The 24,013-nt window shown below is 46.0% G+C and overlaps 1 long non-coding RNA gene across 1 annotated transcript in view; it reads right to left on the bottom strand.

Moving 5' to 3' along the window:
- LOC310697761 overlaps positions 1-24,013 on the bottom strand; it is a 135,336-nt gene that overhangs the window by 29,959 nt on the left and 81,364 nt on the right. The gene's annotated exons all lie outside the window — the stretch shown is intronic.

The raw sequence follows: 24,013 nt of genomic DNA, 5'->3' as shown, positions 1-24,013 counted from the left end.
GATCCCTTCGGGAAATTCCCACCTGTGTTGAATTCCATTTTTCTTCAGTAAATTCACTCATTGTTTGTATCTATCTCTTTTTCATAAGAATCTGGTAGGGATCTCTTTAAAAATTATGTTTGGTTTTCCATCAATTAGTAATTTATTGTAACTCATTCTAAAGATTGCATTTCTCATATCTAGTGAATTAAAAATCATCAGACAATCTCCAGGTAGTTTTTTTTTATTTAGCCTTTAAAGATCTTACTTTTATTCTAAATACATTCTCCACTATGTATTCAATTTCTTCTTCTTTCATGTCCATCCATCTTGCCAATTCTTTAATCATTTTTACTTTTATATTTTCATTTATCTCTTCCACTACTCATCTAAATTTCAAGTTCATCTGCTTCTGACACATCTCCAACAGAACCATATTGTCCCAGACCTGCTCTTGAGTCTTATTTAAATCTACTTGATGTTGTTGTTTAGTTGTTTAGTCGTGTCCGACTCTTCGTGACCTCATGAACCAGAGCACGCCAGGCACTCCTGTCTTCCATTGCCTCCCGCAGTTTGGTCAGACTCATGTCTACCTCCTCCTTAATGCGATCTGTCTCTTTTCTATTCCTCTTGACTTCTTTCTGAATTCTTTTCACAGATTCTTCCATTGTCTTTGATCTAACTGTTAGGTCCTTAATTTTGTTTGAAAGTTCCCCCACAACCCCTTCTTTTTTTTTGTCCGGGGTTTCTTGTACCTCCACTAATTTTTTCTCCATATGTTGTTCATTCTGTTTAAATTCTTCCTTTATTTTAAGCCATAAAACCTTTAATTTCTTCCTGCTTGAACAATCTCCTGTCCCCCCAATTCCCCCCCCCATTTTCCCTGACATTTTAAACTTATGTGTTGCAATAAAGTACTTAACCCACCAGGGTGGTCACAAAAGGAGTGACAGAGGGGACTTCCGCTTTTACCACAGCTGCAACAGTGTGAGCTCTGATCGCAGTAAGCAAGTACACCGGTACTGTGAGGGGCAACGTTTGGCTAAACGACCCCTGAAAAGGCTTGGAAGGAAGCTCAAGCCAAAGGAACTTCGGCAGTGTCTTTTTGGAGTCCCGGCACCCCTCACTGAAAGAAAAAAAGGCTGAGGTGGGGGGAATCCAGGCACAGAGAAGAACATCAAACAGATCGGTGAAAAGCCTCACATCACTGAAGCAGCGACAAGATGGTAAAATCTCTATTTCTATATTAAAATAAATGTGAAGTGGTAGCAGCAGCAATAAAACCTAAAAGGAAATAAGCCAAGGGCCAGATGTCAGCATCGCCCTTGAGCCAGTGCCACTAACTGGACTCATCCACTTCAGCCCGACTGGGATAGATCCACAAGAAGACAGTCGTCGCACAGCAGAGTACAGCAGAGTATAGCAGAGTATATAAACAACTCGGAGAGCAGCTCTGTAGAATATCTTCTTTATTCTATAACTACAACTATAATACAACTATATACAGAGCTGAATAGGTCTAAGCATAAATGAATGCTGACCCGCACTGAGTGTCTGCAGCTGCTCTTAGCAGCAACCTTATCTAAACACACAATCTCTCTCTAACACTCTCTCTCTCCGACACACTGACTGACTGACTCTTTGATGTGGTGCTGGAGCAGAATAAGTAGAGAGCAGAACACGCCTCCTCCTCACTGGAGAATCAGCAGACTCCTCAGGAGATTCTTGGATATGGGAGGGGTAAAATCTCCTCATCCTCCCACATTTCATCCGACCATTTCAAGAATCTTTAACATAGCTGCAATTTACACACACACTCCAAAAGTTGTTCTCTGCTTACAACTTTGGTTAATACATTTGCAGGTACCTCTCTCCCCCTTTATCTAAGACACTTTAACACATCATTAAACAATTACTACAATCACTGTGTGTCTATTAGGAAAGAGTTAAAACATAAACCTCAATCTGTAGTTCACACAAAATACACATTGTGAATACTCAAATGAATAAGCAGCTTCTAGAAAAATCTTCATACACGTTTCTCTTTCTCACATGCAAATTAACATTGCTCATTTAGGCAGATTTAAACAAAACACTTTTTGTACTCAAACACACTTGCTCCTTCAATCCTGATCCTTTAAACATATTATACATGAACCACTTTAGGTCAGGTAAGGAAATAAATAAAGCGTTTTGTACTATTACTCTCAGCACACTTCATGCCTCGTTTAAAAACCGCACCAGAGTTGCATGTGACCGCAGTCTTGGCGAACTCTTCAGAAAACCTTTTTGGTGGTACACCCTTGGTTGTTCTCTCGGATCTGCGCAAAACTCTCTGATCCTCTTGTTCTGGTGTCTCCTCTTTGGGAGAGTGGGGAGCTAAAGTATACGAAGCTGCTAAGTCTGAGTCAGCGTCAGACTCTCCTGAGACTTTTGGGCTCTGATAATCTGTGCCACCACCTGAATCTACATCGGCATCAGGATTATCATCAGCTGCAACAGCATTCGCCTCCCTCTTAACTGTCTTTGCCCCTTTTGCACCATCATCACAAATGGGATGATACTGAAAAACACCAATCCTGTCCCATTTTGGATTGTCCTCAATACTCCTGGTCAGCCTGATGGTTTTCGTGTCTGTGATCAGGACACGATAAGACCCTTTCTCATATCCTAGGAAAACACCATGTTCTCCATGCTTGCTCAGTTTGTCACCCTGCAAGGTGTGCACCCAAACCTCCGACCCAAAAATTTTAAAATGCTTTACAACATGGCTTTCTTTTGTGAAGCATCTCGTATGGGGTGCAATTTACAGCAGACTGATACCTCCTGTTATACACGTAACAGAAAAACGAAAGAGCTTCGGCCCAATAGGGATTGGGCAGCCCCGAATCATGTAACAGTGTTCTGATTCCTTGCTGCAGGGTCTGGTTTATTCTCTCACATAAACCATTCTGCCAGGGTGATCTGGGCGTGGCAGTCCTATGCTCAATGCCCTGTTCAGAAAGAAAAGCCTCAAACTCCTCTGAACAAAACTCACCTCCCCTGTCAGTGAAAAGACAACATACGTTCTCATTATGTACATTTCTGAGCCATTTACAAAACTGGCGAAACTTGGTAAAGGCTTCAGACTTTTTCTGCAGCATATAGACCCATACATATCTAGAATAGGCATCTATCAAAACCATGAAAAACCTTGAATTGCCTCTAGAGAGCACTATAGGCCCCACTAAGTCTGCATGAATGACTTCGTATGGTTTCTTGGCCTCTCTCCCAGACTCTGTACCTTTGGGAGCTTGCCTTGCCTTATTCTCAGCACAAGAAACACATTTCATGTGGTAGGGACATTCTTTCAACTTCATATCCTGAACCATATCAGGCATTTTTGCCACAGCCTGGAAATTCAAATGACCATAAACACGGTGGTAATAATGAATACATTGGTCATGCAACTTCTCATTCTTATCAACAGACAAATTGCAACACTCTTTCTCAGTTGCTTCTGCAGTACCTGTACCTGAAACAAAAGGCAATTGATACAGACCATTTACACATTTTGCATATAGAATGAGCTTGCCATCTCGACGAATTTCACAGTGAGATTTAGCAAACACCACCTTAAACCCTTGATGATCAAGCTGGGAAACACTCAACAAATTGTCCTGAATATCAGGCGCATACAGGACATTCTTAATTGTTGCATTCAGGCTTTTTAAAAACACAGTTCCCTGAGCCAAACTCGTGAGAACAGTCCCATCTGCTTGATGAATTGCTTTTTCTTGTTTCTCAAGATGAACAAAGAGATCCTTATCTTTGGCCACGTGGTTTGAACAGCCAGAGTCGATCACAAAGAAACTCCACCCACGTTGATTGGAGCAGCGAGAGATCAAAGCCTTTTTTGTTTTTTAAATGATACTTATTAAACTTTTTCAGACAATAGAAAGTTACAAAATTAAAGATAGAAAATAAAAAAACATAACAATAATAATAGACAAAAAATACAAAAATACAAAGACAAAATACATAAAAAGTAAAGAAGAAAGTTAAACAAAGAAAAATAATCAATATTTTCATGTCTTATATTTCATTTACTTATTTCCTGACCTCCTCACACACCCCTTTTCTGTATTCCAGTTCACATAGTTAGTTCAGCAAATCCTTACCCTCTATCATTTATCTTTACTTATTATCTTAACCTATTATAACTATATATTTCCAGCCATTGCCAATCCGCATTTACATATTCTTGTTAATCTTTTTACCAATACCGCTTATTTTCAATTCAACATCCCTTCAACATTCATTAATTTTACAGTATTTCTGCAAGTAGTCTTTAAATTTCTTCCAGTCTTCTTCCACCACCTCTTCTCCTTGATCTCGGATTCTGCCAGTCATTTCTGCCAATTCCATGTAGTCCATCACCATTCATCTGCCATTCTTCCAGTGTGGGTAAATCTTGTGTCTTCCAATACTTTGCAATCAATATTCTTGCTGCTGTTGTTGCATACATAAAAAAAGTTCTGTCCTTCTTTGGCACCAATTGGCCGACTATGCCCAAGAGGAAGGCCTCTGGTTTCTTCAGGAAGGTATATTTAAATACCTTTTTCATTTCATTATAGATCATTTCCCAGAAAGCCTTAATCTTTGGGCACGTCCACCAAAGGTGAAAGAATGTACCTTCAGTCTCTTTACATTTCCAACATTTATTATCGGGCAAATGATAGATTTTTGCAAGCTTGACTGGGGTCATGTACCACCTATAAATCATTTTCATAATATTCTCTCTTAGGGCATTACATGCCGTAAATTTTATACCTGTGGTCCACAACTGTTCCCAGTCAGCAAACATAATGTTATGTCCAACATCTTGTGCCCATTTAATCATAGCAGATTTAACCGTCTCATCCTGGGTGTTCCATTTCAACAGCAAGTTGTACATTCTTGAAAGTATCTTTGTTTTAGGATCTAATAGTTCTGTTTCCAACTTTGATTTTTCCACCTGGAAGCCAATTTTTTTATCTAGATTAAAGGTCTCTCTTATTTGGTAATAGTGAAGCCAATCTCGCACTTTATCTTTTAGTTTCTCAAAACTGCAATTTCAATTTGTCTCCTTCCTGCTCCAAAATTTCCCAATATTTCGGCCACTTGGCCTCCATATTGAGCTTTTTCTGAGCCTTCGCCTCCATCGGTGACAACCACCTTGGGGTTTTGTTTTCAAGTAAGTCTTTATATCTTGTCCAGACATTAAACAATGCTTTCCTGACAATATGGTTTTTAAACGCTTTATGTGCTTTAACCTTGTTGTACCACAAGTATGCATGCCACCCAAAAACATTATTAAAACCTTCTAAGTCCAGAATGTTTGTGTTCTCAAGAAGCAGCCAGTCTTTCAACCAGCAGAAAGCTGCTGATTCATAATAGAGTTTAAGGTCTGGCAGGGCAAATCCCCCTCTTTCTTTTGCAGATAAAATTGCTCAGATTCAGAAGGAGGTAGACTCCACCGTGGGAGCAGGGCCAGGGCGGGAGAGTGCTAGAGTTCTGTCTGGTCCTGTTACATGGGATCAATTCCAATCTGTTACCTCCGAGGATGTGGACAGGCTGCTTGGACGAGTGAAACCAACCACTTGTCTCCTTGATCCTTGCCCATCCTGGCTTATAAAAGCTAGCCGGGAAGGACTGAGCGATGGGCTTCGTGGGGTGGTGAATGCTTCCCTCCGTGGGGGAGCCTTCCCAGACCCGCTGAAAGAGGCGGTCATTAAACCGCTTCTTAAAAAAAACATGTTTAGACCCGGCCAATTTGGCCAACTATCGCCCAGTCTCAAATCTGCCATTCTTGGGCAAGGTGATTGAGCGGGTGGTTGCTGAACAACTCCAAGCACGCCTGGAGGAAACGGACCATTTGGATCCCTTCCAATCGGGATTCAGGCCTCACCATGGGACTGAAACTGCCTTGGTTGCGCTGGTTGATGATCTCTGGCGGGCTAGGGACAAAGGTGAGAGCTGTTTCCTAGTTCTGCTGGATCTCTCAGCGGCCTTTGACACCATCAACCATAACATCCTTCTGGACCGTCTAAAGGGGCTGGGAGCTGGGGGCACTGTCATACAGTGGTTCCGCTCCTTCCTCCTGGGCCGTGTCCAGAAAGTGGTGGTGGGGGATGAGTGTTCAGACCCCTGGGCTGTGGGAGACGGAACTTAAGAGTTCCCATGATGCCTCAACATTCTGACGTCAGCTTTGGAAGCTGGGAGGAGTTTTTCTCTCTGTTCCTCTCGGTTTCTGAGGGAGAAGGACGCAGTTTGTCATGGCTGCGAGAAGTCCTGGAGTTTTCTGAGAAATGGCGCAATAAACAACTGTAAATGGACAATCTGGTGCTCTGTGTATTTGTCGGAAGCTACGTGACAGCTTTGCCGCTGTGTTTTACTCTGCTAGGCGTGACTGAACGGAGCAAAATGCGCAGCTGATGGGAAGCATGCCGGACCGCTGTAAAGAGCTAAGTTGGATCGTAAACCAATTAGCAAGTCACGCCCTAATCAATAAATTCCACATGGGCTCTCACTTGTGGGGTGCCTCAGGGTTCTGTCCTCTCCCCCATGCTTTTTAACATCTATATGAAGCCGCTGGGAGAGATCATCAGGGGGTTTGGACTGGGTGTTCATCAGTATGCAGATGACACCCAGCTCTACCTCTCCTTTAAATCAGAACCAGTGAAGGCAGTGAAGGTCCTGTGTGAGTGTCTGGAGGCGGTTGGAGGATGGATGGCGGCTAACAGATTGAGGTTGAATCCTGACAAGACAGAAGTACTGTTTTTGGGGGACAGGGAGCGGGTTGGTGTGGGGGATTCCCTGGTCTTGAATGGGGTAACCGTGCCCCTGAAGGACCAGGTGTGCAGCCTGGGAGTCATTTTGGACTCACAGCTGTCCATGGAGGCACAGGTTAACTCTGTGTCCAGGGCAGCTGTCTACCAGCTCCACCTGGTACGCAGGCTAAGACCCTACCTGCCCACGAACTGTCTCGCCAGAGTGGTGCATGCTCTAGCTATCTCACACTTGGACTACTGCAATGCGCTCTACGTGGGGCTACCTTTGAAGGTGACCCGGAAACTGCAATTAATCCAGAATGCGGCAGCTAGACTGGTGACTGGGAGTGGCTGCCGGGACCACATAACACCGGTTCTGAGAGATCTGCATTGGCTCCCAGTACGTTTCCGAGCACGATTCAAAGTGTTGGTGCTGACCTTTAAAGCCCTAAACGGCCTCGGTCCTGTATACCTGAAGGAGCGTCTCCACCCCCATCGTTCAGCCCGGACACTGAGATCCAGTGCCGAGGGCCTTCTGGCGGTTCCCTCATTGCGAGAAGTGAGGCTACAGGGAACCAGACAGAGGGCCTTCTCGGTAGTGGCGCCCGCCCTGTGGAACGCCCTCCCATCAGATGTCAAAGAGATAAATAATTACCTGACATTCAGAAGACATCTTAAGGCAGCCCTGTTCAGGGAAGTTTTTAATATGTAACGCTGTACTGTTTTTAACACTGATTGGGAGCCGCCCAGAGTGGCTGGGGAAACTCAGCCAGATGGGCGGGGTATAAATAATAAATTATTATTATTATTATTATTATTATTATTATTATTATTATTATTACATCAGTTAGTATTTTAAATTTTATTCTTGTTTCTTGCCCTGCCAGACAAATCTAGAAATGTCTCTCTGCCACTTCTTGAAACAGTCCATCTTGTCTAAAATTTGTAATGATTGGAACAAAAACAACATTCTTGGCAATACATTCATCTTTATAACAGCAATTCGACTCAACAAGGAAAGCTTCAGATTTGACCATATTTCTAGATCCTTTTTAACCTCCAACGAACATTTTTCATAATTGTCTTTAAATAAGTTCCCATTTTTAGCTGTCATATTAATCCCCAAGTATTTCACCTTCTTAACCACTGTTAAACCTGTCTCATTCTGAAATCTCTCTTTCTCAGTCGTCGTTAAATTTTTCTCAAGGACTTTAGTTTTTAGCTTATTCAACTTAAATCCTGCCACATGACCAAACTCTTGAATCAGTTCTAATACTCTTTTAGTACTAGATTCTGGCTCCTGCAATGTCAATACTAAGTCATCTGCAAAGGCTTTCAGTTTGTATTGTTTAGCTCCGACCATTATACCTTTAATCAAATGGTCCCTTCTAATCATATTTAGCAGAACCTCCAGGACCGAAATAAAAAGTAATGGGGAAATTGGGCAGCCTTGTCGTGTCCCTTTCTCTATCTTAAATTCCTCTGTCACCACATTGTTAACTATTAGTTTAGCCTTTTGTTCTGAATAAATTGCACTTATACCATTTTCAAACTCTTGACCGACCCCCATCCCCTGAAGATTTTTCTTCATAAAACTCCAAGAAATATTATCAAAGGCTTTCTCAGCGTCCACAAAGATTAAAACTGCTTTAGTGTTAATGTCCTCTTGCAACTTCTCCAAAATGTTGATTATATTCCTCATATTGTCAGACAAATGTCTGCCTGGGAGAAAGCCAGCTTGGTCATTGTGTATCTCTTCCCCTAGTACTTTTTTTAGCCTTTTAGCCAAAATGTCAGCAAATATTTTGTAATCCACATTTAGCAGGGATATGGGTCGGTAGTTCTTAAGTTGTGTCTTTTCAGACTCAGTTTTCGGTATAAGTGTAATAAATGCTTCTTTCCACGACTCTGGCGCTTTTCCCCCCTCCAAAATTTCATTGCAAACCTCCTTTAGTGGTTGAATTATCCAGTCCTTCAAAGTCCTATAGTATTTTGAGGTTAGGCCATCCGGCCCTGGAGATTTTCCCAATTGCATATTCTGAATGGCACCTTCTACGTCTTGTTCCGTAATTTTATGATTCAACATTATCTTATTTTCTTGAGAGATTTTTTGCAATCCGTTTGTTTTCAAGAACTGGTCTATATCAAACTCTTTCTGGGGCCCTTGTGTATATAATTGTTTAAAATACCTCTGGAAGCATTTTCTAATTTCCACTGGATTATTTTATTTTTTTCCAATTTTTTTATTTTTTTCTCATTTTGGGCTCTCTTCTTTAATGAGTTCTGTTGAATCAGAAACCCCATCATAAGTGCTTTGCTTGCGTCCCAGATTACTCTTTTTTCCACAGTAGTTTTCAAATTTATCTCAAAATAGTCTCTCAGAGTTTTTTGGGCCTTCTTAATCACCTCTTGATTTCTAAACAAGGTGTCATTCATCCTCCATCTGAAGGAACCAGTTGGTGTTAATTTCATCTCCATTTTCACGGCATTATGGTCGGAGCACGTCTTAGGGCAGATCTCAACCTTCCTAATCTTAGGTGCCAGTCCTCTAGTTATCCAAATTTGGTCAATTCTTGTCCATGTCTTTTGAGCTTCAGAAAAGAAGGTTCCCTCTCTAGCCAAGGGATTTCTAATTCTCCAAATTTCAGTCAAATTCATATTGTCAGTCAATTCAAAAAAAGTTTTTGGTAATCTACCATCTTTAGTAACTACCTGTCTCTGTGACTTATCCATGTTTGTGGATACCACTCCATTCATGTCTCCCATCAAAATGATGTTGTAGTCCATATAGTCCAACAAAGTCTCATGCAACTTTTCATAAAATTCAGATTTCCCCTCATTCGGTGCATATACTCCAATTATCAAAAATTTTTCTCCTTGTGTTTGAATTTCAATTTCGATAAATCTTCCTTGCTCATCTTTAAAAACAAATTCCGGTGATAGGCTTTCTTTGGCATAAATGACTACTCCTCGCTTTTTAACCTTGTCTGATGAAATAAATTATTGGCCCAATCTCTTGTTAATCAGTATTTTCCTATGTAGCCTTATCACATGTGTTTCCTGCAAACAAATTAAGTCCATGTGATGGGACGATGAGCTGCTTGTGCGTAAAATCCAAGTCCCTCAGAGTTTGATCAAGTTTGCAAACCTCTGTCTGTAACGGAGCCCCTGAAACATGGCTCCCTCAGTCGCTGGCAGATTCCGACAGTGGTTGCTTTCGGAATCGCTTCCAACATAAAAGCTCCTTAACGGAAACACGTCTTCTGGACTCTCTGCGTGACAGTTTCCGGCGAGGAGTGGGTGTCCCTACGGGAGGTCCTGAAACCTCCCCACTGCCCTCGCTGGAAGTGTCTCGGAGCCATCCCTCCTGCTCACTTTCCCTCAGCTCAGCTCCTCTCCCCCTACTGGTTCCCTCTTCAGCTGCTGAGTCTCTCCCCACCTGTGTGAGCCCTTCCACCTCCCTTCCTTCCGATGGCAGTTCCCTGACATCCACCTCCCCTCCAGGGCCCCCTTCACCCCCTCCCGCCCCCTCCTCTATGGGCGGTGAGGAGGCAAAACCCCAGAAGGAACTTCCTTCATCTTCCGATGTCTCGAACACTTCTCTCCACCTGTTGCGGTTCCGGGTCTCGAAGTACTCCTCCTCCTCAGAGTCCATCTCCCCTTCCCCTTCCGAATCCGTAAATCCTTCCAACTCTTCCTCTTCATCGGTGGTGCCAAAGTATTCCCTCCGGAACCTCTCCACAGGCTGAGGTTTCCTTGGGAACCTTTGATGGAACGTTTCTATCAATACCTCGTCATTGATATCTTCTGCCATTACCCAAGTGTTTTCTGACTCCGGTTCTCCTTCCCACGCTACCAAATACTCCACCTGATTCCCCTTCCACCTGGCGTCGAGGATTTCTGCCACATGGCTGCTGCATTCCTTTTCTTCTATGACCGGTCCCCATGTGGACATCCCTTCCCGTCCCCCCTCATACGGTGACAGTAACGACCTGTGAAATACTGGATGCAGTTTCATGTGGTTGGGTAACCGGAGCCTGAAAGCCACTGGGTTGACTTGTTGAATGACCTCAAATGGACCCAACCTCCTGGGTCTTAATTTCTTGCAACCTCCTTTGAACGGCAACCCTTGGGTTGACAGCCACACCCGATCTCCCACCCTTATGGTTTCACCCTCCCTTCGGTTCTTGTCTGCCTGCCTCTTGTATTCTTCCTTCGCCCTTTCTAAGTTGAGTTGGAGCTGACGATGGATTGCTTCCATTTCTTCTACAAAATGCTCGGCTGCCGGGACGCTCCATCTCTCCCCTCCTCCCCCTGGGAATGCCCTGGGATGACACCCATAATTAGCCAAGAAGGGGCTCATCCCTGTGGACACATTCTCTGCATTGTTGTAGGCAAATTCCGCCAGCGCCAACTTCTCTACCCAGTCATTCTCTCTGTCATTGACATAACACCTCAGGTATTGCTGGAGGACACCGTTTGCTCTTTCCGCCTGCCCGTTGGTTTCAGGGTGCCGGGCAGTCGAAAAGTTGACCTCCACCTGCAGTAAGCTCATGAGCTTCCTCCAGAACCTGGAAGTAAATTGTTTTCCCCTGTCTGAGACCACCCTCAATGGCACCCCGTGCAACCTAAAAATGTGTTCTACAAATAACTTCGCTGTCTCTTCCGCCGTGACTGCATGCGAGCAGGCTACAAAATGGCACATCTTTGTTAGTAGGTCTACCACCACCATGATGTCTGTTTTCCCCTTGGACTTTGGCAGATCAGTCATAAAATCTATCGACACTGCCTCCCAAGGTCGTTCTGGGGTTGGTAAGGGTTCTAATAGCCCTGCCGGCGCCCGCCTCTCCCCTTTGGCTCGCTGGCATTGCTCACACCCTCTTACATATTCCCGTACATCTTCCCTCACCTTAGGCCACCAAAATTCCCTGGTGACTAACCACATGGTTTTGTGTTGTCCAAAATGCCCCGCCGTGGGGCTGTCGTGCAACTGCTTGAGTACCCTCCCCCTTAAGTCTCCTTCGGGGATATACAGTGCCCCTTTGTAATACAACGCTCCATTTCTTTCCTCGAAACCCCCTGGTTCCTCTCCCTCACCCCTAAGACCTCTGAGCTTATTCTGGGCATATTCATCATTCTCTGTTTCCTCTACCAGTTCTCTTTGCCCCACCAATGCCGCCCCACACACCCAGCGGTCCTCTGGGATGACATGTCTCTCTTCTGGTGCCCCCTCCCCTTCCAAATATTCAGGTTTGCGTGAGAGAGCGTCCGCCCTAACATTTTCTGGACTTGGCACATAACAAATTTCAAAGTGGAATTTGGAGAACTCCTGGGCCCATCTCACTTGCCGTTGGTTGAGCACTCGTGCCGTTCTCCAATACTCTAAGTTCTTGTGGTCCGTGCACACTTGCACCTTATGTTGTGCCCCAATTAATAAATGCCTCCATCTCCTGAACGCTTCATGAATAGCTAGTAGTTCTCGATCATACACCGTGTAGTTCCTCTCAGATTTGTTCAGCTTTCGCGAAAAAAAGGCACACGGTCTCCACTCCGACTTCTCCTTCCCCCCAGGCTGCAGAAGCACCGCCCCCACAGCCCGGTCTGATGCGTCCGTCTCCACTCGCATCGGTTTTTGTAAATCCACATGCAAGAGCTGTTCTTCCGAAGCAAACGCCCTTTTCAGTTCCTCAAAAGCTCGCTCCGCCTCCGCTGTCCAAACGAATTTCCTCTTACTGCTCAGACAGTCCATAATGGGAGCCGTCAAGTGGGCAAAATTTCGGATGAACTTCCGATAGAAGTTTCCAAATCCAAGGAATCTTTGCACATCCTTCCTTGTTTTCGGTGTTTTCCATTCCAGTACCGCTTGGACCTTGCCAGGATCCATAGCCAATCCCTTGTCCGACAAGCGGTACCCCAGGAATTCCACCTCCTTGGCATGAAACTGACACTTCTCTAGTTTCACCCACAGCTGATTGGCTTGCAGTCTGCCCAACACTTCCCTGACGTCTTTTACATGCTGCTCCTCAGTCTCTGAATATACTAACACGTCATCTAAGAAGGCCACACAATTCTTGTAAAGCAAAGGCCCCAGGACGTGGTTCATAAACGATTGAAAGCACGCGGAGCCTGCTTGTAGGCCGAAGGGCATAACTAAATATTCAAATGTCCCCAAAGGGGTGAACATGGTGGTTTTCCATTCATCCCCCTTCCTTATTCTTATCAGGTTGTACGCCCCCCTCAGGTCCAGTTTAGTAAAAATCTTTCCCTGCCTGACCCTTGTAAAAATGTCATCAATTCTGGGCATCGGGAAAGTCACTGGTTCTGACACTGCATTCAAGGCCCTGAAGTCCACTACAAGCCTGGGTTTGTCCGTGTTTTTTTTATCCACAAAAAACACTGGGCTGCCCCCCACCGCCCTGGACTCTCTGATGAACCCTCTCTTCAGGTTCTTGTCAATGAACTCCCTTAGCTCCTACATCTCTCTGTCTGACATGGCATACAGCTTGCCTACAGGGAGCTGTGCCCCAGGTAGTAAATTGATTTGACAGTCAAAGGGTCTGTGTGGGGGTAGTTTGTCTGCCTCCCTCTCGCTGAAAACGTTGCTCAGGTCGGCGTACTGTTGGGGAACCTTCCCCTTCTCCGTTACTTCTGTTCCTGCTAGAGTGGCTCTGGCCCCTCCTTGAGCATCCCGCTCCTTGCAGTGTTCTAAACAATGCGCTGACCCAAAGGAGACCACTCTCTGATGCCAGCCCACTAGCGGATCATGTAACGCTAGCCAGCTCATCCCCAAAATAATGGGAGCTCCTCCCAAGGTAGCCACATTAAACGCTATTAGCTCAGTGTGTCTTGCTACCCTCATTGTCATTGGGACGGTCTGCTGGCTGACTTCTCCTCCCAGCAGCTCCCTTCCATCGATCGTGGTCACCTGCAAAGGGTTACTTAAAGGGATAGTCTGTATCTGGTGCTCAGCAGCAAACTCCTTACTCATGAAATTGCAGGAGCTGCCTGAGTCCAATAGCGCCTTTATCTTTAGTGGGTGTCCGTTAGGCAGCTCTAGGAACACCTCTATCACTAGGGCGGGTTTTGGAGGTTCCGGCGTGGGCACTTTCACTGCTCTTTGGCCTGGCTGCTGTGCCCCGACGGTGGCAGCCAGGCGTTGGCTTTTACTTGCTCCGGTACCTTTTCCTCCCTCTCCCCAACAGCTCCCGCCATTCCTTGCCATTCCTTTCTTTGGGGGCAGACTCTGGCAAAATGACCTGGCTGTTGGCAGAGATAACATTTCTTGGCACCCTTCCCCTCCTTCTTCCGCTCTTCACTGGGCTTTGAAATTGTGCGCGCGCGCGCTGTTCCAATTTCCATCGGCTCTCCCGGCGGGAACGGTGGCTCTGGAATCTCTGGAATGCGAAGCTCCCTCCAACGTTCCCCCTTCCCTTCCCGCCTCTCCAAGGCTCTCGCCTCTTGGCGCGCTCCTATGGTCAGTGCTGATTTGGTCAGCTGGTCCATAGACTTCGCCCTGGGCGCCCGGGAAAGTTCATCCTTTACCGCCGAAGCAAGCCCTTCTTCAAAGAGCATTTGAATGGGTTCCGCCGATAAATACCACCCCAATTTATGGATCAACATGGTAAACTCAGTCCAGTACTCACGAACAGATCGGCTCCCCTGTTTGCACGCCATTAACTGTCTGCGTACCACTCCCTGCTCAATATCGCTGGAATACATCAAATCCATGGCACGAAAAAACTTCCTCGTGTCCTTCAGGATGTCATTGTTTGTTGCCATCAGGGGCCTCACCCAGTCTTTCGCCCCCTTTTCGAGATGCCCAATCACAAAAGCCACCCGCGATTCCTCGTCGGGAAAGTCATCAAACTGCAGGTTAAGGGCATATTGCATCTCTGTCCTAAAGGCATGATAGTCCTTGGGCTCCCCCCCAAACTTCTGCACCAATCCTGACAACTTTCTGGCGAGCGGGGCGGTTTTCCCCTTCTCTGCATCTTGAGCCCTCCTCTCCTCGAGCCTCGCCGTCTGCAGCGCTAGCTGGATCTCCAACGCCCGGTACCTTTCTTCCAGGCTTGGACCCGCTCCAGCTCCTGCTTCTCCGGTTCTGGCTGGGTTGCTCATGATGCCTTCTCCTGCACAAACTGCTCACAGAGAATGTCGGAATGCTGTGATGGGACGATGAGCTGCTTGTGCGTAAAATCCAAGTCCCTCAGAGTTTGATCAAGTTTGCAAACCTCTGTCTGTAACGGAGCCCCTGAAACATGGCTCCCTCAGTCGCTGGCAGATTCCGACAGTGGTTGCTTTCGGAATCGCTTCCAACATAAAAGCTCCTTAACGGAAACACGTCTTCTGGACTCTCTGCGTGACAGTTTCCGGCGAGGAGTGGGTGTCCCTACGGGAGGTCCTGAAACCTCACCACTGCCCTCGCTGGAAGTGTCTCGGAGCCATCCCTCCTGCTCACTTTCCCTCAGCTCAGCTCCTCTCCCCCTACTGGTTCCCTCTTCAGCTGCTGAGTCTCTCCCCACCTGTTAGGATATTTCCGTTCCACCTTAAAAGGGAGCAGGCTTTTGTAAGTTACAGAGTCTGCGCATGTCCTATTCACAGGATGTTTATGTTCTGCTGTTGTTTCCTTTCGATTTCAGATGGTCAGAGACGCTGACTGAGAATGGACGTGTTTTCTTTTGTTCTGTTCATGTTCTAAATAAAGTCTGTAAATATGCTCTTCTGCTCTTCTGCGGTGCAAGCTTTTGACTGTGCTTTCTGCTGAAAGAGGGTGCACCAGCCTAGGAATGTGGCTAGGAATTTCCAAAGGCTTTGTGCCCCTAACTGTTGGATCTGCGTGGCTACGGGAGGCCGATGGACGTCCAGAACTCCGGCTTGGGGGCTCAGATGGACGTTATCTCCCTGGCAGTTTCCCAACAACAAGGTTATGGGCCCAGATTCAAAGCACCTACAGGAGAGTAAAGCTGCAACAGACTGCGTTTAAGAGGTACGGTGGGAAAAGCGAAAGAAATGAGGGAGGCTTTTGGCTTTTCTGTTTACCTCGCAAGGAGTCTTTGATCTCCGGCAGATTAATTGGCCTGGGAGCCGAGCCAGAAAGGCTTCGTGATTAATGGCTGCCAAGATAAGGAGTCTCTCAAGTTAAAAAAAGACTCACGGCTAATGCCAAAAGCTGGAATGGAGTTTTTCCAAGCTTATGGAAATGCTGAATGCCCTAAGTTGGATGGGCAGAATTATGAAACCTGGGCAAAATGGTGTGAGAGTTTGCTGCATCAGTTTCGGGTGTGGCATACCGTGAGTGAAGCCCCCCCAGTTCCTCTGACAGAGAAATGGAAATCAGCTGATTCGAAAGCGATAGACGTAATAGTCTTATCCGTATCTCTTGAGGAAATTAAGACGCTGGCTGGCAACACCACTGCACGTGGAATGTGGAATGCTTTAAAAAAAGCTCACAAGTCAATAATCCCAGCCCAGAGTTTGACTGCATCGGAGGTCCTAGCTGTTTCCCAGAATGCGAGTGAATGCAGGGATGCTGAGGGCACCGGTTGCAAGCTGCAGGGGGAGCTGACCGTCACGTCATCCCAGGCAGCACTCCAGCCTCCAGGGGGAGCCAAGGAGTCGGCAGCTGAGAGCTCTGTTTCTCGTGAGAACCAAGGTCATCGCCTTTGCAGAGGCCGGAAAGGCAAAGGTAAACAGAGCCAGACGCAGGCGTCTGCAGATGGCCAGGAGCAGAGGGAGGGTGAAGCGTTGTTTGCTGGCACAGCTTCACCAAAGGCTAAAGGCACGTCTGCTGACCAGAAGCAGGGGGGCAAGCTGCAAAAGCCCACGCCAGTGGAAAGCAAGGTTTTGCTTGCTGGCACTGCTTCACCAAAGGCTAAAGGCACGTCTGATGGCCAGGAGCAGCAGGGGGGCAAGCTGCAAAAGCCCACACCACTGCAAAACAAGGGTTTGCTTGCTGTAAAGACTGCTCCAACAGCCAAAGGCAGCTTTGTTGTTGATTCAGGCTGTACGCGCCACATCTCGAAGGATCAGCATCTCTTTATCTCCTTCAAGCCTCAGGAAGGTGAGATCCACCTGGCTGATGGAAGGACGTTGCAAATTGCAGGAGAAGGGACTGTGAAACTTGCAAGTTTGCACACAACCATCAGTAATGTACTTTTTGTTCCAGGAGCGACGAGCAACTTGTTGAGTGTCCCACAGCTTACTGGGCGTGGTTTTCAGATTTCCTTCAAGAGGAGCGTCTGTGTCATCAGTAAAGGCAAAGAGGACTATTTGCATGCAAAGTTTATGGATGGTTTGTTCCATATAACTTATGACGACACTGTTGTTGTGTCTAATGCTGATTCTTGTTGTGTTGCACAAACTAACAAAGTTCTTCATGCAGGTTGCATTCACGATGCGCATCGAAGGTTTTGTCACCTCTCTTGGAAGGCACTAGCCAAGATGCCAGAGGTGGTTGAAGGTTTGAACATCAAACCCTGTAAATTTCACATGAAATGTGTATCTTGTGCAGAGAACAAGGTGAAGGTTGCTCCAAAAGGCAAGGAGTCCAGCAGGCAGGCTTCCAAACCCTACCAGCTAGTGCATGCGGACCTGGTTGGGCCACTAGCGCCCTCTTTAGGAGGAGCAAGGTACTTCATGATTCTGATTGATTCTTTTTCCAGGTACATTCATGTGTATTTGCTCGAACAGAAATCGCAAGCGTTTCCGAAGTTTAAGGCATTCTGTGCTTGGTTGGAAAATGTGCACGGTAAACGTATTTCGTGTTTGTTTACTGATCGGGGCGGGGAGTTTACTTCTCAGCAGTTTGAAGCTTTCCTGACTGAGAAGGGAATCCAGCATGACATGTCAACGCCCAGATCGCCATGGATGAATGGGCTTGCGGAGAGAGCAAATCAAACATTGCTGCAAGGAATCAAAACCTTGTTGCATGATGCCAATCTCCCTGATAAGTTTTGGGGGGAGGCTCTGGGGAATTTGGTTTATTCCTTTAATCGCAGATTGTCATCACCCATTGGTTGTACCCCCTATGAGAAGATGTTTGGCAAGAAACCCAACACCAAACACTTGAAAATCTTTGGTTCTGACATGTGGGTACGCACACAACAAACCAACAAGCTTGGGAAGCGTGGGGCACATGGTTTGTTTATGGGGTACGAAAAAGGTGCATACAGGGTATGGATGACTGACTCTAAGTCCATTAAGTTCACAAGGAGTGTTGAGTACAATCCTAAGTGGGGGGGAAATGTGGGAATTTTCCAGAGTTACCCAGAGGAGGATGAAGGTGATGTCAAGCAAGCAGCTAAAGATGAGAAAGCTGCTGCTGATGAGGATGAGGATGAGGATGATGATGATGAGGATGATGATGATGATGATGATGATGATCAGAGTTCGGATTCCAGTTCAGTGGGCGGCGCTGCTGCTGGTGTCAGTGACAGTGATGACACAGCAGACTACAAGAGCGCACAGGCCTCAGTCAGACCATCTGATGCGTCTGACAATGAACTGGAAGAACCACTGTTCACCATTGGTCATTTTTCTCCTAAGAAAGAGGAGATGAGTCCAGAAGACTTGCGTCTAGTACGTAGGTCTGAAAGGGCGACCAAGGGCAGACCTCCAAAGAGGTATGCTGATGAGTTTGCTAAGACAGCAACTGCTGTTCTTAGTAGCTCAGAGAAGGTATGGGAACCTTCAAGCTTCAAAGAGGTTCAGGAGTTAACCTCTAAAGATGCTGAGCCTTGGCTTAATGCCATGAAGGCTGAAGTTGATTCCTTGAACAGGAACCAAACTTGGGAATTGGTACCGGTAGTCCCAGGAATGAGACTGGTTGGCAGCAAATGGGTCTTCAAGGCCAAGACAGACCAGAATGGCAAGGTAGTCAGACACAAAGCCAGATTGGTTGCCAGAGGTTTTTCACAGGTACCAGGACAGGATTACCACGAGACCTACTCACCCACAGTCAAATATGAGAGCATTCGGCTGATGCTCAAGATTGCTGCAGAGGAGAAACTGCATGTTTCCCACCATGACATTAATAAAGCTTTTTTGTACGGGATTTTGAATGAACAGCTGTTCATGCTTCCACCTGATGGGATGGAGATACAGAAGGGTATGGTCTGTAAACTGCGGAAATCCTTATATGGTCTTAAGCAGAGTGCCAGGTGTTGGAACACAAAACTCACTGAGACATTGCTTTCTCTAGGTTTTCACCAGGGCAAAGCTGATCCTTGTGTGTTTGTCAAGGAGGAGGGGCAAAACAAACTGTATTGTTTATGTTTTGTTGATGATCTTCTGAAGTTTTGGAAGAATCAGGCTTTTTACCAAAGCACCCTAGCTCAACTGAAGGAGCACTTTGACATGAAGGATCTTGGTGAGGTATCCAACTATCTTTCTCTGCAGGTGGAGAGGGACCAAGCAGGTAATTTTCTGGTACACCAAACACAGAAAATTGCTGATGTATTAACCAGGTTGAATTTGGTTGATGCAAACCCAGCAGACACACCGATGGTGACAGGTTACCAGGTAGACAGTACTGCTGAAGCGTTTTCTGACACAACGCTATACAGATGCATTCTAGGCAAGCTGAATTTCATTGCCAGATGTTCAAGACCTGACATAGCTGTAAGCTGTAATCTGCTTAGCAGACATGCCAACAATCCTACGGTTCAGGATTGGAAAGCTCTGAAGCGCATAGCCCGCTATTTGAAAGGGACTATGCACTACAGGCTGAGGTTCACCAGTCAGAAGACTGGAGGTCTTGAAATCTTTGCAGATGCTAGTTTTGGAAGTGACACCACGGATGGTACAAGCACTTCTGGTGTGTGCTACATGTACAACCACTGCCTGTTTGACTGGTTGTGCAAGAAGCAGACAACAGTGAGCCTAAGTTCCTGTGAAGCAGAACTCAATGCTCTGTCATTTTCACTCATGGATTGTGAATGGTTGATGCAACTGTTTAAGGACATCGGGGTTTCTGTGAAATGTCCTATACAAGTGTATCAAGACAATAGATCATGTTTGGCTTTGCTGAACTCGGAGAGTTGCAAGCAGAGAACCAAGTACTTGCAGATTAAGCTACATCGTGCAATAGAGTGTATTCAGAAAGGACTGATTCAGGTGTCCTACATGCCAGGAAATGAAATTCCTGCTGATCTGTTGTCTAAGGTTGTTAACAGAGAACAACATAAGGTTTATGTACAAAGGTTGCAATTGGGTGAACCACAGGTACAACAGGTTACACGAAAAGGGGGAGGATGTTAGGATATTTCCGTTCCACCTTAAAAGGGAGCAGGCTTTTGTAAGTTACAGAGTCTGCGCATGTCCTATTCACAGGATGTTTATGTTCTGCTGTTGTTTCCTTTCGATTTCAGATGGTCAGAGACGCTGACTGAGAATGGACGTGTTTTCTTTTGTTCTGTTCATGTTCTAAATAAAGTCTGTAAATATGCTCTTCTGCTCTTCTGCGGTGCAAGCTTTTGACTGTGCTTTCTGCTGAAAGAGGGTGCACCAGCCTAGGAATGTGGCTAGGAATTTCCAAAGGCTTTGTGCCCCTAACTGTTGGATCTGCGTGGCTACGGGAGGCCGATGGACGTCCAGAACTCCGGCTTGGGGGCTCAGATGGACGTTATCTCCCTGGCAGTTTCCCAACATGAGCCCTTCCACCTCCCTTCCTTCCGATGGCAGTTCCCTGACAGTCCAGTTGTTCCTTTTTCAATAAATGAAAAACTTTCTTCCTTTTCTCTGGGGAATTAAGTCCGTGAATGTTCCAACTTAATAGTTGCAGAGACATGATGTATTTAAATTATTTTCCCTCCAACTGCTCCCAATAAGTCCTCTTGTCCTGACGGTGGTATCACTTTCTGTAATTTATCCAATCCCAAAGGTGGTAGTGCTTTGCCTGGTATTCCTGGTCGTAAGGCTCCTGGCTCTCCTTCCACTCCTTTTTGCAGGTCTTCTTCGTGATCTCTCAGAAATTTTTCTTTCTCCTCCACTGATCTTATTTTAAACTTTTTACCTTTAAAGGTAAAAGATAGGCCTTCAGGGAATTCCCACCTAAAAATGGTTCTATTTCCTTTCAGCAGGGTCACCAGATCTCCATAGTTGGACCTAAGGTCCAAAAGATGTTTCGGAATATCCTTAAATATCTCCACTCTTGACTCTTGTATTGTCAAAGTATTCTGGTAATGCAGGCTCAATATTTTGTCTCTCTCCTCTTTTGATCGAAGGGTGATCAAACAGTCTCTCACCCTGTTCTTTCTCCCTCCTCTTCCAAGTCTGAAAGCATTTAGTATCTTGAAGTCTTGCTTATCGTCCAGTTTCCAAAAGTCTGCAAATTCCTGTGTCAAGAAGTCACTTAGATTGTCTTTCTCAAGTTCAGGTACCGCCCTGACCCTCAAATTGGTCTGCTTCTCCTTCAATTCAATCATAGACAAAAGTGCCTGGTGGGCCCCAAGCTGTGACTGATGGTCCCCAAGCTGTTTACTTATCGGTGTTATCTTTTCTTCCACTGCCACTGCTTTTTCTTTTGCTTCCTGAGTTATCTTTTGATTTGATGCTGATTCTTGCAGCAGTTTTTCAATTGATTCTGTATTTGAATTCACCTTCTGGCTCAAATTGTTAATGCTTGTAGTATTTTGGTCAATTTTATTTGTTGCTTCTGTAACTTGTTTACTTAGTTTGTCCAAAGTTTCATAAATCTTACTTAGAACTGAAGTAAATCCCTCTTCTGATATCATCCCTTTCGCCCCAGCTTGTACTGGGTCTTCCCCTTGTGTTACTGGAGGACCAGATGCAGATGCTCTGCGTTGCTGCAGTATTGCACTAGTCTGTTGATGTCTAACCTTGCCAGATCTTGTTGTCTTTTCATCCATAACACTTTATCTAGAAGTCAAGGTCACTCCCACAGTCAAACTTATTTTGCAGTGAAGCTTTCCCAGGCTAGTTGTAAATGGAAAATTCCCCAACCAGTTGTAACAGTTTCAATAAGCCTCTAGGGGGACACAGTAATAGTCCATAATAATGCAACAAAATGTCTTGCCAACTTTCCAACAGCTCCCTTCAACGAAATAAATAACAGCTTCAACGGTCTCAAAGTATCTCACTTGCTGAGTTAACTGTCAGCAAGATAAAAAGTGCGAATCTCAATGCAACAGTTCTGTTTAATATTGGCAGTCCGTTCTCAAGGATTGAGTGTTGGTCTTATATCTCCTATTTTTGTCTTTCTCTTCTTTCTCCTTTCAAATTTATTATGTAAGCAGAAAGTACTTTCCCTTCTTCCCTCCCTCTCCAGTTCAGGGAGGGAATTCCTTTAATTTGACGTTTGGATTTTGAGTCTTTTTAACACACCTCACCCGGTCTTAGCTTAAACAGTCTTTGCTTTGATCTTTAAACAAAACGGAAGGTGGACTTCCTGTTTGCACCTTTCCGCTTCAGTGCCAAATTTTGCCTTATATTCCCTTTAGTTTCCAGTCTTAAATCTTGACCTACTCACGGATTGTTGTTTAGCAGCCGAATTGTCACAGGAAAAAAGGTCAGCACTCTCCGGCAACAGCTGCACGGCTTCACTCCACGGAAGTAGCGATCGACTCTCAGCACCGCGCCATCCCCCGTTCTGCTCCGGAGCCCCTCGCGGGATTCCCTTGCAAGTTGGGGGGGCGCTTTAGGTGCCCGCCGAGTCCCACGGTCACAGGCTCCGTCCGCCTGTGGTTTTCAACAGGGTCCCCGCTTCGCCGTAGCAGCAAGACCCGATTTCCGCGGAGCTTCTCCCTCCGAACTAGAAGGAGTCCGCCATTGCCGATGGCGCCGCCTCCGGAAGCCGAGAGATCAAAGCCTTTGAAGTAGCAGGTGCTTGGGGATTTCATCCTCCTCCCCCTCTGCCTCTGAAGTTTCCCTTCTTCTTTGACGTTTTCTTGCACTGGAAACTCAAATGGCCTTGTGCTCCACACGAAAAGCACCGCCTCAACTTTAGTGCTTTAACAGCAGCAGTTTCACTTTCACTTTCCCCTGCTGGAGACTTAGGCACATTTTCAAGCACATTTTTAACAGCACCATTTTCCCGGCTTTCTCTAACAGCCTGTGTGCGATCCCACTCATTCAGGAGCACGCTAGACACATAATCTTCCGTTAGCCGGTCAGAAGGCATGGTAGAAATCTGAGCAGCTACTCCATCATAAGAATCGTCTAGGCTATTTATCATCAGCATTGCAAACACAGCCTCTGAAATAGCCAGGTCTCGCTGAACAAGGTCCTGTCTGAGACGCTTTAACTGAGATAGATGGCTAGGCAAACCACCACCTTTCTCCAACTGCAGCCTGCACAGCTTCTTGAAGAAAATCACACTGGAACCAGCATTCTGCCGCAAATGTATATCTCTTAGCTTATGCCAAACAGCTCGTGCAGTCTCTTGACCCTCTAAGTTCACCAACAAGCGGTCTGAAACACTCAAAACAATTGTCCCCTGGGCTCTCATGTCTGCAGCATGCCACTCAGGCCATTCATCATCATCCTTATCGGGAGGGTCATCTTCTATCGTGTGAAATAGCTTTTCCCTCTGTAAAAGTGCTTTCATCTTGACCTGCCAAACTGCATAGGTCTCAGGCGTGAGGAGAGAAAAGGACAGAGCCATCTGGCCAGAATGTGCACAGGCCATGTCTGCTATTACTTAGAGCAAGACACTTCCCTCGTGCAACACAGATAAAGCCTTGACTCCTTCAGCCACTCTCTCCCACTCAGAGCGCAATTAACAGGCAAACAGGGATGCTATCTTCTTTCTTTTGCAGTCAGCAACATACCTCCATAAATCAAGCAGCAGCAACAGCAACAGCGGCAGCTTGAACACTCTGCTCCAAAACAGCTCTGCTTCTGGGCACCGCAAATCAGTCCAGCACACAGCCTCCGTTCCGCCGTCCGGCAATCAGCAACAGAACCCTCTGGCGACTGGGACAACTGGGATGACTGGAACGACTGGAACAACGACTGGTCAGACGACTGGGCCCATAACCGATGTCAGCATCGCCCTTGAGCCAGTGCCACTAACTGGACTCATCCACTTCAACCCGACTGGGATAGGCGAGCTGGGTAGCACTTCCAGAGACCACCTTCTGCACAGGAACAGGTCAAAGTGCTGTGGACTCACAGCTTAGAGTTGTGAGCACCGGATTCACTTCCACAAGAAGACAGTCGTCGCACAGCAGAGTACAGCAGAGTATAGCAGAGTATATAAACAACTCGGAGAGCAGCTCTGTAGA

This window comes from Podarcis liolepis (assembly GCF_965112155.1).
Source record: "Podarcis liolepis genome assembly, chromosome: W".
NCBI lineage: Eukaryota > Metazoa > Chordata > Lepidosauria > Squamata > Lacertidae > Podarcis > Podarcis liolepis.
The sequence above is the reverse complement of the archived record's forward strand: the minus strand, read 5'-3'. Positions and strand labels throughout refer to the sequence as shown.